The sequence below is a fragment of the Rhipicephalus microplus genome, chromosome 6 (genome assembly GCF_043290135.1).
Source record: "Rhipicephalus microplus isolate Deutch F79 chromosome 6, USDA_Rmic, whole genome shotgun sequence".
In the NCBI taxonomy this organism is placed as follows: Eukaryota; Metazoa; Arthropoda; class Arachnida; order Ixodida; family Ixodidae; genus Rhipicephalus; species Rhipicephalus microplus.
The window spans coordinates 18,962,763-18,973,538 of NC_134705.1; the positions used below are offsets into that span (position 1 = coordinate 18,962,763).

The following is a 10,776-nucleotide window of genomic DNA, read 5'->3' on the forward strand; positions in this document are numbered from 1 at the left end:
CCCAGTTTTCTTTCTTTTCATTGACATTCCATTTCTTCTAATAACTTGCCCTATTCATTCCTTGGCATTTCTGTCTGTTAGATCTCATTAATATTGTGTCAAAATATTAAAAAAACGAGGCTTTAGGTATACGCTTCTTTCCCTTATTCATTAACGAGGGTCTTGTACCGGCAGACTTGGTGTCGTTCGATTGTATACGAGGGACTATTAGTCAGCTGGCCGCTCGTAATAAGTCTACGTGCTACGTGACGCCACACATGCGCATAAACAAGTGTATCACACTCGCTGCTTGGCTCATAGTTGACGCTGACCGGCACTCCTAATTCTAAATTTACATATAAACGCAAAATGTGGGGTGAGGGAAGGCCGCTGTGATATCTCAGTGGTTAGAGCATCGAACGTGTTATTCGAAGGTCGTAGGTTCAATTCCTGCTCATGGCTTGTTATTTTTCACCCACTTTTCTTTCTTCCTTATGACATTCCATTTGTTCTAATAACTTCCCCTATACATTCCTTGGCATTACTGTTCGTTAGATCTCAATATTATTGTGTCAAGACACGAAAAAACGAGCCCTTAGGTATACACTTCTTTCCCTTATTCATGAACGAGTGTCTCGTACTGGAGAACTTGGTGTCATTAGCTTATATACGACGAACTATTAGTCAGCTGCCCGCTCGTAATAAGTTCACGTGCTACGTGACACGACACATGCGCATAAAAGAGTTTTTCACACTCGCTGCTTGGCTTATAGATAGCGCTGACTGACACTCCTACTTCTAAATTTACATATGAACCCAAAAAAGTGGGGTGAGGGAAGGCCGTAGTGATATCTCAGTGGTTAGAGCATCGAACGTATTATTCGAAGGTCGTAGGTTCAATTCCTGCTAGTGGCTTGTTATTTCTCACCCACTTTTCTTTGTTCCTTATGACATTCCATTTGTTCTAATAACTTCCCCTATACATTCCTTGGCATTGTTTGTTAGATCTCATTATTATTGTGTCAAAACACGAAAAAAACGAGCCCTTAGGTATACACTTCTTTCCCTTATTCATGAACGAGTGTCTCGTACTGGCGAACTTGGTGTCATTAGCCTATATACGACGGACTATTAGTCAGCTGCCCGCTCGTAATAAGTTCACGTGCTACGTGACGCGACACATGCGCATAAAAGAGTTTTTCACACTCGCTGCTTGGCTTATAGATAGCGCTGTCCGACACTCCTACTTCTAAATTTACATATAAACCCCAAAAAGTGGGGTGAGGGAAGGCCGCTGTAATACCTCAGTGGTTAGAGCATCGAACGCGGTAGTCGAAGGTCGTAGGTTCGATTCCTGCACACGGTTGGTTATTTTTTCACCCACGTTTCTTTCTTTTTATTGACATTCCATTTGTTCTAATAACTTCCCCTTTACATATCTTGGTATTACTGTCTGTTCGATCTCATTAATAATGTTGACATGAAAAAACGAGCCCTTGGTATACACTTCTTTCCCTTATTCATTAACGAGGGTCTCGTACTGGCGAACTTGGTGTCATTAGCTCATATACGAGGGACTATTAGTCAGCAGCCCGCTCGTAATAAGTTCACGTGCTACGTGACGCCACACATGCGCATAAAAGAGACTTTCACACTTTCTGCTTTGCTTATAGATGGCGCTGACTGACACTCCTATTTCTAAAATTACATATACACCCAAAAAAGTGGGGTGAGGAAAGGCTGCTGTGATAGCTCAGTGGTTAAAGCATCGCACGCGTTATTCGAAGTTCGTAGCTTTGATTTATGCCCACAGCTGGTTATTTTATACGAACTTTTCTTTCTTTTTATTGACCTTCCATTTGTTTTCATAATTCCCCCTATACATTCCTTGGCAATACATTCTGTTTGATCTCATTATTATTGTGTCAAATCATGAAAAAACGAGCCCTTAGGTGTACACTTCTTTCCCTTATTCATGAATGAGGGTCTCGTACTGGTAGACTTGGTGGCATTAGGTTGTATACGAGAGACTATTAGTCAGCTGCCCGCTTGTAATAAGTTCACGTGCTACGTGACGCCACACATGCGCATAAAAGAGTGTGTTACCCTTGCTGCTTGGCTTATAAATGGCGCTGACCGACACTCCTACTTCTAAATTTACATATAAACCCAAAAAAGTGGGGTGAGGGAAGGCCGGTGTGTTAGCTCGGAGGTTAGAGCATCGAATGCTTTACTGGAAGGTCGTATGTTCGATTCCTGCTCACGGCTGGTTATTTTTTCACACACTTTTCTTTCTCTTTATACATTACATTTGTTTTAAAAGCTTCACCTATACATTCTTTGGCATTACAGTGTGTTAATTCTCAATAATATTGTGTCAAAACAAGAAAAAACGAGTCCTTAGGTATACACTTCTTTCCCTTATTCATTAATGAGGGTCTCGTACTGGCAGGCTTGGTGTCATTAGGTTGTATACGAGGGACAATTAATCAGCTGCCCCCTCGTAATAGGTTCACGTCCTACGTGACGCCAAACATGCGCGTGAAAGAGTGTTTCACACTCGCTGCTTGGTTTATAAATGGCGCTGACCAACACTCCTATTTCTAAATATATATATAAACCCAAAAAAGTGGGGTGAGGGAAGGCCGCTGTGATAGCTCAGTGGTTAGAGCATCGAACGCGTTATTCGACAGTCGTAGGCTCGATTCCGGCTCACGGCTGGTTATTTTTTCACACACTTCTCTTTCTCTTTATACACAACATTTGTTCTAAAAGCTTCACCTATACAATTTTTGGCATTACTGTGTGTTAGATCTCAATAATATTTTGTCAAAAGACGGAAAAACAAGCCCTTCGGTATACATCTCTTTCCCTTATTCATTAACGAGTGTCTCGTACTGGCAAACATGGTATCATTGGTTGTATACGAGGGACGATTAGTCAGCTGCCCGCTCGTAATAAGTTCACGTGCTACGTGACGCCACACATGCGCATAAAAGAGTGTGTTACCCTTGCTGCTTGGCTTATAAATGGCGCTGACCGACACTCCTACTTCTAAATTTACATATAAACCAAAAAAAGTGGGGTGAGGGAAGGCCGCTATGATCGCTCAGTGGATAGAGCATCGAACGCGTTATTCGAAAGTCGTAGGTTCAATTCCTGCTCACGGCTGGTTATTTTTTCACACACTTTTCTTTCTCTTGATACATTAGATTTGTTCTAAAAGCTTCCCCTATACATTCTTTGGCGTTACTGTGTGTTAATTCTCAATATTATTGTGTCAAAACACGAAAAAACGAGCCCTTAGGTGTACACTTCTTTCCCTTATTCATTAACGAGGGTCTCGTACTGGCGAACTTGGTGTCATTAGCTTATATACGACGGACTATTAGTCAGCTGCCCGCTCGTAACAAGTTCACGTGCTACGTGACGCGACCCATGCGCATAAAAGAGTTTTTCACACTCGCTGCTTGGCTTATAGATAGCGCTGACTGACACTCCTACTTCTAAATTTACATATAAACCCAAAAAAGTGGGGTGAGGGAAGGCCGCAGTGATATCTCAGTGGTTAGAGCATCGAACGTGTTATTCGAAGGTCGTAGGTTGAATTCCTGCTCATGGCTTGTTATTTTTCACCCACTTTTCTTTTGTTCCTTATGACATTCCATTTGTTCTAACAACTTCCCCTATACATTCCTTGGCATTACTGTGTGTTAACTCTCAATATTATTGTGTCAAAACACGAAAAAACGAGTCCTTAGGTGTACACTTCTTTCCCTTATTCATTAACGAGGGTCTCGTACTGGCGAACTTGGTTTCATTAGCTTATATACGACGGACTATTAGTCAGCTGCCCGCTCGTAATAAGTTCACGTGCTACATGACGCGACACATGCGCATAAAAGAGTGTTTCACACTCGCTGCTTAGTTTATAAATGGCGCTGACCGACACTCCCTTTCTAAATTTACATATAAACGCGAAAACGTTGGGTGTGGGAAGGCCGCTGTGATATCTCAGTGGTTAAAGCATCGAACGCGTTATTCGGAATTCGTAAGTTCGATTCCTGCTCACGGCTTGTTATTTTTTCACCCACTTTTCTTTCTTCCTGATGAAATTCCATTTGTTCTAATAACTTCCCCTATACATTCCTTGGCATTACTGTTTGTTAGATCTCATTATTACTTTGTCAAAACACGAAAAAACGAGCCCTTAGGTATACACTGCTTTTCTTATTCATTAACGAGGGTCTCGTACTGGCAGACTTAGTGCCATTAGGTTGTATACGAGAGACTATTAGTCAGCCGCTCGCTCATTTTAAGTTCACGTGCTACGTGAGGCCACACTTGCACATAATAGAGTGTTTCACACTTTCTGCTTGGCTTATAGATGGTGCTGACTGACACTTCCACTTCTAAATTTACATATACAACCCAAAAATTGGGGTGAGGAAAGGCTGCTGTGATAGCTCAGTGGTTAGAGCATCGATCGCGTTTTTTGACAGTCGTAGGGTCGATACCTGCTCACGGCTGGTTATTTTTTCACCCATTTTTCTTTCTTCTTATTGACATACTATTTGTTCTAATCACTTCCCCTATACATTCCTTGGCATTACTGTTTGTTAAATCTCATTATTATTGTTTCAAAACACGAAAAAACGAGCCCTTAGGTATACACTTCTTTCCCTCATTCATTAACGAGGGTCTCGTACTGGCGAACTTGGTGTCATTAGCTTATATACGATGGACTATTAGTCAGCTGCCCGCTCGTAATAAGTTCACGTGCTACGTGACGCGACACATGCGCATAAAAGAGTTTTTCACACTCGCTGCTTGGCTTATAGATAGCGCTGGCTGACACTCCTACTTCTATATTTACATATGAACCCAAAAAAGTGGGGTGAGGGAAGGCCGCCGTGATATCTCAGTGGTTAGAGCATCGAACTTGTTATTCGAAGGTCGTAGGTTCAATTCCTGCTCATGGCTTGTTATTTTTCACCAACTTTTCTTTCTTCCTTATGACATTCCTATTGTTCTAATAACTTCCCCTATACATTCCTTGGCAGTACTCTTTGTTAGATCTCATTATTATTGTGTCAAAACACGAAAAAACGAGCCCTTAGGTATACACTTCTTTCCCTTATTCATTAACGAGGGTCTCGTACTTGCGAACTTGGTGTCATTAGCTTATATACGACGGACTATTAGTCAGCTGCCCGCTCGTAATAAGTTCACGTGCTACATGACGCGACACATGCGCATAAAAGAGTTTTTCACACTCGCTGCTTGGCTTATAAATAGCGGTAACTGACACTCCTACTTCTAAATTTACATATAAACCAAAAAAAGTGGGGTGAGGGAAGGCCGCAGTGATATCTCAGTGGTTAGAGCATCGAACGTGTTATTCGAAGGTCGTAGGTTCAATTCCTGCTCATGGCTTGTTAATTTTCACCCACTTTTCTTTCTTTCTTATACACATTCAATTTGTTCTAATAACTTTCCCTATACATTCCTTGGCATTACTGTTTGTTGGATCTCATTATTATTGTGTCAAAACACGAAAGCACGAGCCCCTAGCTATACACTTCTTTCCCTTATTCATTAACGAGGGTCTCGTACTGGCGAACTTGGTGTCATTAGCTTATATACGACGGACTATTAGTCAGCTGCCCGCTCGCAATAAGTTCACGTGCTACGTGACGCGACACATGCGCATAAAAGAGTTTTTCACACTCGCTGCTTGGCTTATAGATAGCGCTGACCGACACTCCTACTTCTAAATTTACATATAAACCAAAAAAAGTGGGTTGAGGGAAGGCCGCTATGATCGCTCAGTGGATAGAGCATCGAACGCGTTATTCGAAGGTCGTAGGTTCAATTCCTGCTCACGGCTGGTTATTTTTTCACACACTTTTCTTTCTCTTGATACATTACATTTGTTCTAAAAGCTTCACCTATACATTCTTTGGCGTTACTGTGTGTTAATTCTCAATATTATTGTGTCAAAACACGAAAAAGCGAGCCCTTAGGTGAACACTTCTTTCCCTTATTCATTAACGAGGGTCTCGTACTTGCAGACTTGGTGTCATTAGGTTGTATACGAAGGACTATTAGTCAGCTGCCCACTCGTAATAAGTTGACGTGCTACATGACGCCACACATGCGCATGAAAGAGTTTTTCACACTCGCTGCTTGGCCTATAGATAGCGCTGACTGACACTCCGACTTCTAAATTTACATCTAAACCCAAAAAAGTGGGGTGAGGGAAGGCCGCAGTGATATCTCAGTGGTTAGAGCATCGAACGTGTTATTCGAAGGTCGTAGGTGCAATTCCTGCTCATGGTTTGTTATTTTTCACCCACTTTTCTTTCTTCCTTATGACATTCCATTTGTTCTAACAACTTCCCCTATACATTCCTTGGCATTACTGTGTGTTAATTCTAAATTTTATTGTGTCAAAACACGAAAAAACGAGTCCTTAGGTGTACACTTCTTTCCCTTATTCATTAACGAGGGTCTCGTACTTGCAGACTTGGTGTCATTAGGTTGTATACGAAGGACTATTAGTCAGCTGCCCGCTCGTAATAAGTTGACGTGCTACATGACGCCACACATGCGCATGAAAGAGTGTTCCACACTCGCTGCTTAGTTTATAAATGGCGCTGACCGACACTCCCTTTCTAAATTTACATATAAACGCGAAAATGTTGGGTGTGGGAAGGCCGCTGTGATATCTCAGTGGTTAAAGCATAGAACACGTTATTCGGAATTCGTAAGTTCGATTCCTGCTCACGGCCTGTTATTTTTTCACCCACTTTTCTTTCTTCCTGATGACATTCCATTTGTGCTAATAACTTCTACTATACATTCCTTGGCATTACTGTTTGTTAGATCTCATTATTACTGTGTCAAAACACGAAAAAACGAGCCCTTAGGTATACACTGCTTTTCTTATTCATTAACGAGGGTCTCGTACTGGCAGACTTAGTGCCATTAGGTTGTATACGAGGGACTATTAGTCAGCCGCTCGCTCGTACTAAGTACACGTGCTACGTGAGGCCATACATGCACACAAAAGAGTGTTTCACACTTTCTGCTTGGCTTATAGATGGTGCTGACTGACACTTCCACTTCTAAATTTACATATACACCCAAAACATTGGGGTGAGGAAAGGCTGCTGTGATAGCTCAGTGGTTAGAGCATCGATCGCGTTATTTGACAGTCGTAGGGTAGATACCTGCTCACGGCTGGTTATTTTTTCACCCACTTTTCTTTCTTCTTATTGACATACTATTTGTTCTAATCACTTCCCCTATACATTCCTTGGTATTACTGTTTGTTAGATCTCATTATTATTGTTTCAAAACACGAAAAAACGAGCCCTTAGGTATACACTTCTTTCCCTCATTCATTAACGAGGGTCTCGTAGTGGCAGACTTGGTGTCATTAGGTTGTATACGAGGGACTATTAGTCAGCCGCTCGCTCGTACTAAGTACACGTGCTACGTGAGGCCATACATGCACACAAAAGAGTGTTTCACACTTTCTTCTTGGCTTATAGATGGTGCTGACTGACACTTCCACTTCTAAATTTACATATACACCCAAAAAATTGGGGTGAGGAAAGGCTGCTGTGATAGCTCAGTGGTTAGAGCATCGATCGCGTTATTTGACAGTCGTAGGGTCGATACCTGCTCACGGCTGGTTATTTTTTCACCCACTTTTCTTTCTTCTTATTGACATACTATTTGTTCTAATCACTTCCCCTATACATTCTTTGGCATTACTGTTTGTTAGATCTCATTATTATTGTTTCAAAACACGAAAAAACGAGCCCTTAGGTATACACTCCTTTCCCTCATTCATTAACGAGGGTCTCGTACTGGCGAACTTGGTGTCATTAGCTTATATACGACGGACTATTAGTCAGCTGCCCGCTCGTAATAAGTTCACGTGCTACGTGACGCGACACATGCGCATAAAAGAGTTTTTCACACTCGCTGCTTGGCTTATAGATAGCGCTGGCTGACACTCCTACTTCTAAATTTACATATGAACCCAAAAAGTGGGGTGAGGGAAGGCCGCCGTGATATCTCAGTGGTTAGAGCATCGAACGTGTTATTCGAAGGTCGTAGGTTCAATTCCTGCTCATGGCTTGTTATTTTTCACCAACTTTTCTTTCTTCCTTATGACATTCCTATTGTTCTAATAACTTCCCCTATACATTCCTTGGCATTACTCTTTGTTAGATCTCATTATTATTGTGTCAAAACACGAAAAAACGAGCCCTTAGGTATACACTTCTTTCCCTTATTCATTAACGAGGGTCTCGTACTGGCGAACTTGGTGTCATTAGCTTATATACGACGGACTATTAGTCAGCTGCCCGCTCGTAATAAGTTCACGTGCTACATGACGCGACACATGCGCATAAAAGAGTTTTTCACACTCGCTGCTTGGCTTATAAATAGCGGTGACTGACACTCCTACTTCTAAATTTACATACAAACCAAAAAAAGTGGGGTGAGGGAAGGCCGCAGTGATATCTCAGTGGTTAGAGCATCGAACGTGTTATTCGAAGGTCGTAGGTTCAATTCCTGCTCATGGCTTGTTATTTTTCACCCACTTTTCTTTCTTTCTTATGACATTCTCTTTGTTCTAATAACTCCCCCTATACATTCCTTGGCATTACTGTTTGTTAGATCTCATTATTATTGTGTCAAAACACGAAAAAACGAGCCCTTAGGTATTCACTTCTTTCCCTTATTCATTAACGAGTGTCCGTACTGGCGAACTTGGTGTCATTAGCTTATATACGACGGACTATTAGTCAGCTGCCCGCTCGTAACAAGTTCACGTGCTACGTGACGCGACACATGCGCATAAAAGAGTTTTTCACACTCGCTGCTTGGCTTATAGATAGCGCTGGCTGACACTCCTATTTCTAAATTTACATATGAACCCAAAAAGTGGGGTGAGGGAAGGCCGCAGTGATATCTCAGTGGTTAGAGCATCGAACGTGTTATTCGAAGGTCGTAGGTGCAATTCCTGCTCATGGTTTGTTATTTTTCACCCACTTTTCTTTCTTCCTTATGACATTCCATTTGTTCTAACAACTTCCCCTATACATTCCTTGGCATTACTGTGTGTTAATTCTAAATTTTATTGTGTCAAAACACGAAAAAACGAGTCCTTAGGTGTACACTTCTTTCCCTTATTCATTAACGAGGGTCTCGTACTTGCAGACTTGGTGTCATTAGGTTGTATACGAAGGACTATTAGTCAGCTGCCCGCTCGTAATAAGTTGACGTGCTACATGACGCCACATATGCGCATGAAAGAGTGTTCCACACTCGCTGCTTAGTTTATAAATGGCGCTGACCGACACTCCCTTTCTAAATTTACATATAAACGCGAAAATGTTGGGTGTGGGAAGGCCGCTGTGATATCTCAGTGGTTAAAGCATAGAACACGTTATTCGGAATTCGTAAGTTCGATTCCTGCTCACGGCCTGTTATTTTTTCACCCACTTTTCTTTCTTCCTGATGACATTCCATTTGTTCTAATAACTTCTACTATACATTCCTTGGCATTACTGTTTGTTAGATCTCATTATTACTGTGTCAAAACACGAAAAAACGAGCCCTTAGGTATACACTGCTTTTCTTATTCATTAACGAGGGTCTCGTACTGGCAGACTTAGTGCCATTAGGTTGTATACGAGGGACTATTAGTCAGCCGCTCGCTCGTACTAAGTACACGTGCTACGTGAGGCCATACATGCACACAAAAGAGTGTTTCACACTTTCTGCTTGGCTTATAGATGGTGCTGACTGACACTTCCACTTCTAAATTTACATATACACCCAAAACATTGGGGTGAGGAAAGGCTGCTGTGATAGCTCAGTGGTTAGAGCATCGATCGCGTTATTTGACAGTCGTAGGGTAGATACCTGCTCACGGCTGGTTATTTTTTCACCCACTTTTCTTTCTTCTTATTGACATACTATTTGTTCTAATCACTTCCCCTATACATTCCTTGGCATTACTGTTTGTTAGATCTCATTATTATTGTTTCAAAACACGAAAAAACGAGCCCTTAGGTATACACTTCTTCCCCTCATTCATTAACGAGGGTCTCGTAGTGGCAGACTTGGTGTCATTAGGTTGTATACGAGGGACTATTAGTCAGCCGCTCGCTCGTACTAAGTACACGTGCTACGTGAGGCCATACATGCACACAAAAGAGTGTTTCACACTTTCTTCTTGGCTTATAGATGGTGCTGACTGACACTTCCACTTCTAAATTTACATATACACCCAAAAAATTGGGGTGAGGAAAGGCTGCTGTGATAGCTCAGTGGTTAGAGCATCGATCGCGTTATTTGACAGTCGTAGGGTCGATACCTGCTCACGGCTGGTTATTTTTTCACCCACTTTTCTTTCTTCTTATTGACATACTATTTGTTCTAATCACTTCCCCTATACATTCTTTGGCATTACTGTTTGTTAGATCTCATTATTATTGTTTCAAAACACGAAAAAACGAGCCCTTAGGTATACACTCCTTTCCCTCATTCATTAACGAGGGTCTCGTACTGGCGAACTTGGTGTCATTAGCTTATATACGACGGACTATTAGTCAGCTGCCCGCTCGTAATAAGTTCACGTGCTACGTGACGCGACACATGCGCATAAAAGAGTTTTTCACACTCGCTGCTTGGCTTATAGATAGCGCTGGCTGACACTCCTACTTCTAAATTTACATATGAACCCAAAAAGTGGGGTGAGGGAAGGCC

The 10,776-nt window shown here is 41.8% G+C and overlaps 2 non-coding genes across 2 annotated transcripts; both read left to right on the forward strand.

The window, feature by feature from the left end:
• The first annotated feature begins 4,889 nt into the window (after positions 1-4,889).
• On the forward strand, positions 4,890-4,962 carry TRNAT-UGU (transfer RNA threonine (anticodon UGU)). Its single transcript has one exon. It is a non-coding gene; the product is annotated as a tRNA-Thr (tRNA).
• A 3,098-nt stretch (positions 4,963-8,060) lies between these two features.
• Positions 8,061-8,133, forward strand: TRNAT-UGU (transfer RNA threonine (anticodon UGU)). The gene has a single exon. It is a non-coding gene; the product is annotated as a tRNA-Thr (tRNA).
• The last annotated feature ends 2,643 nt before the right edge of the window (positions 8,134-10,776 follow it).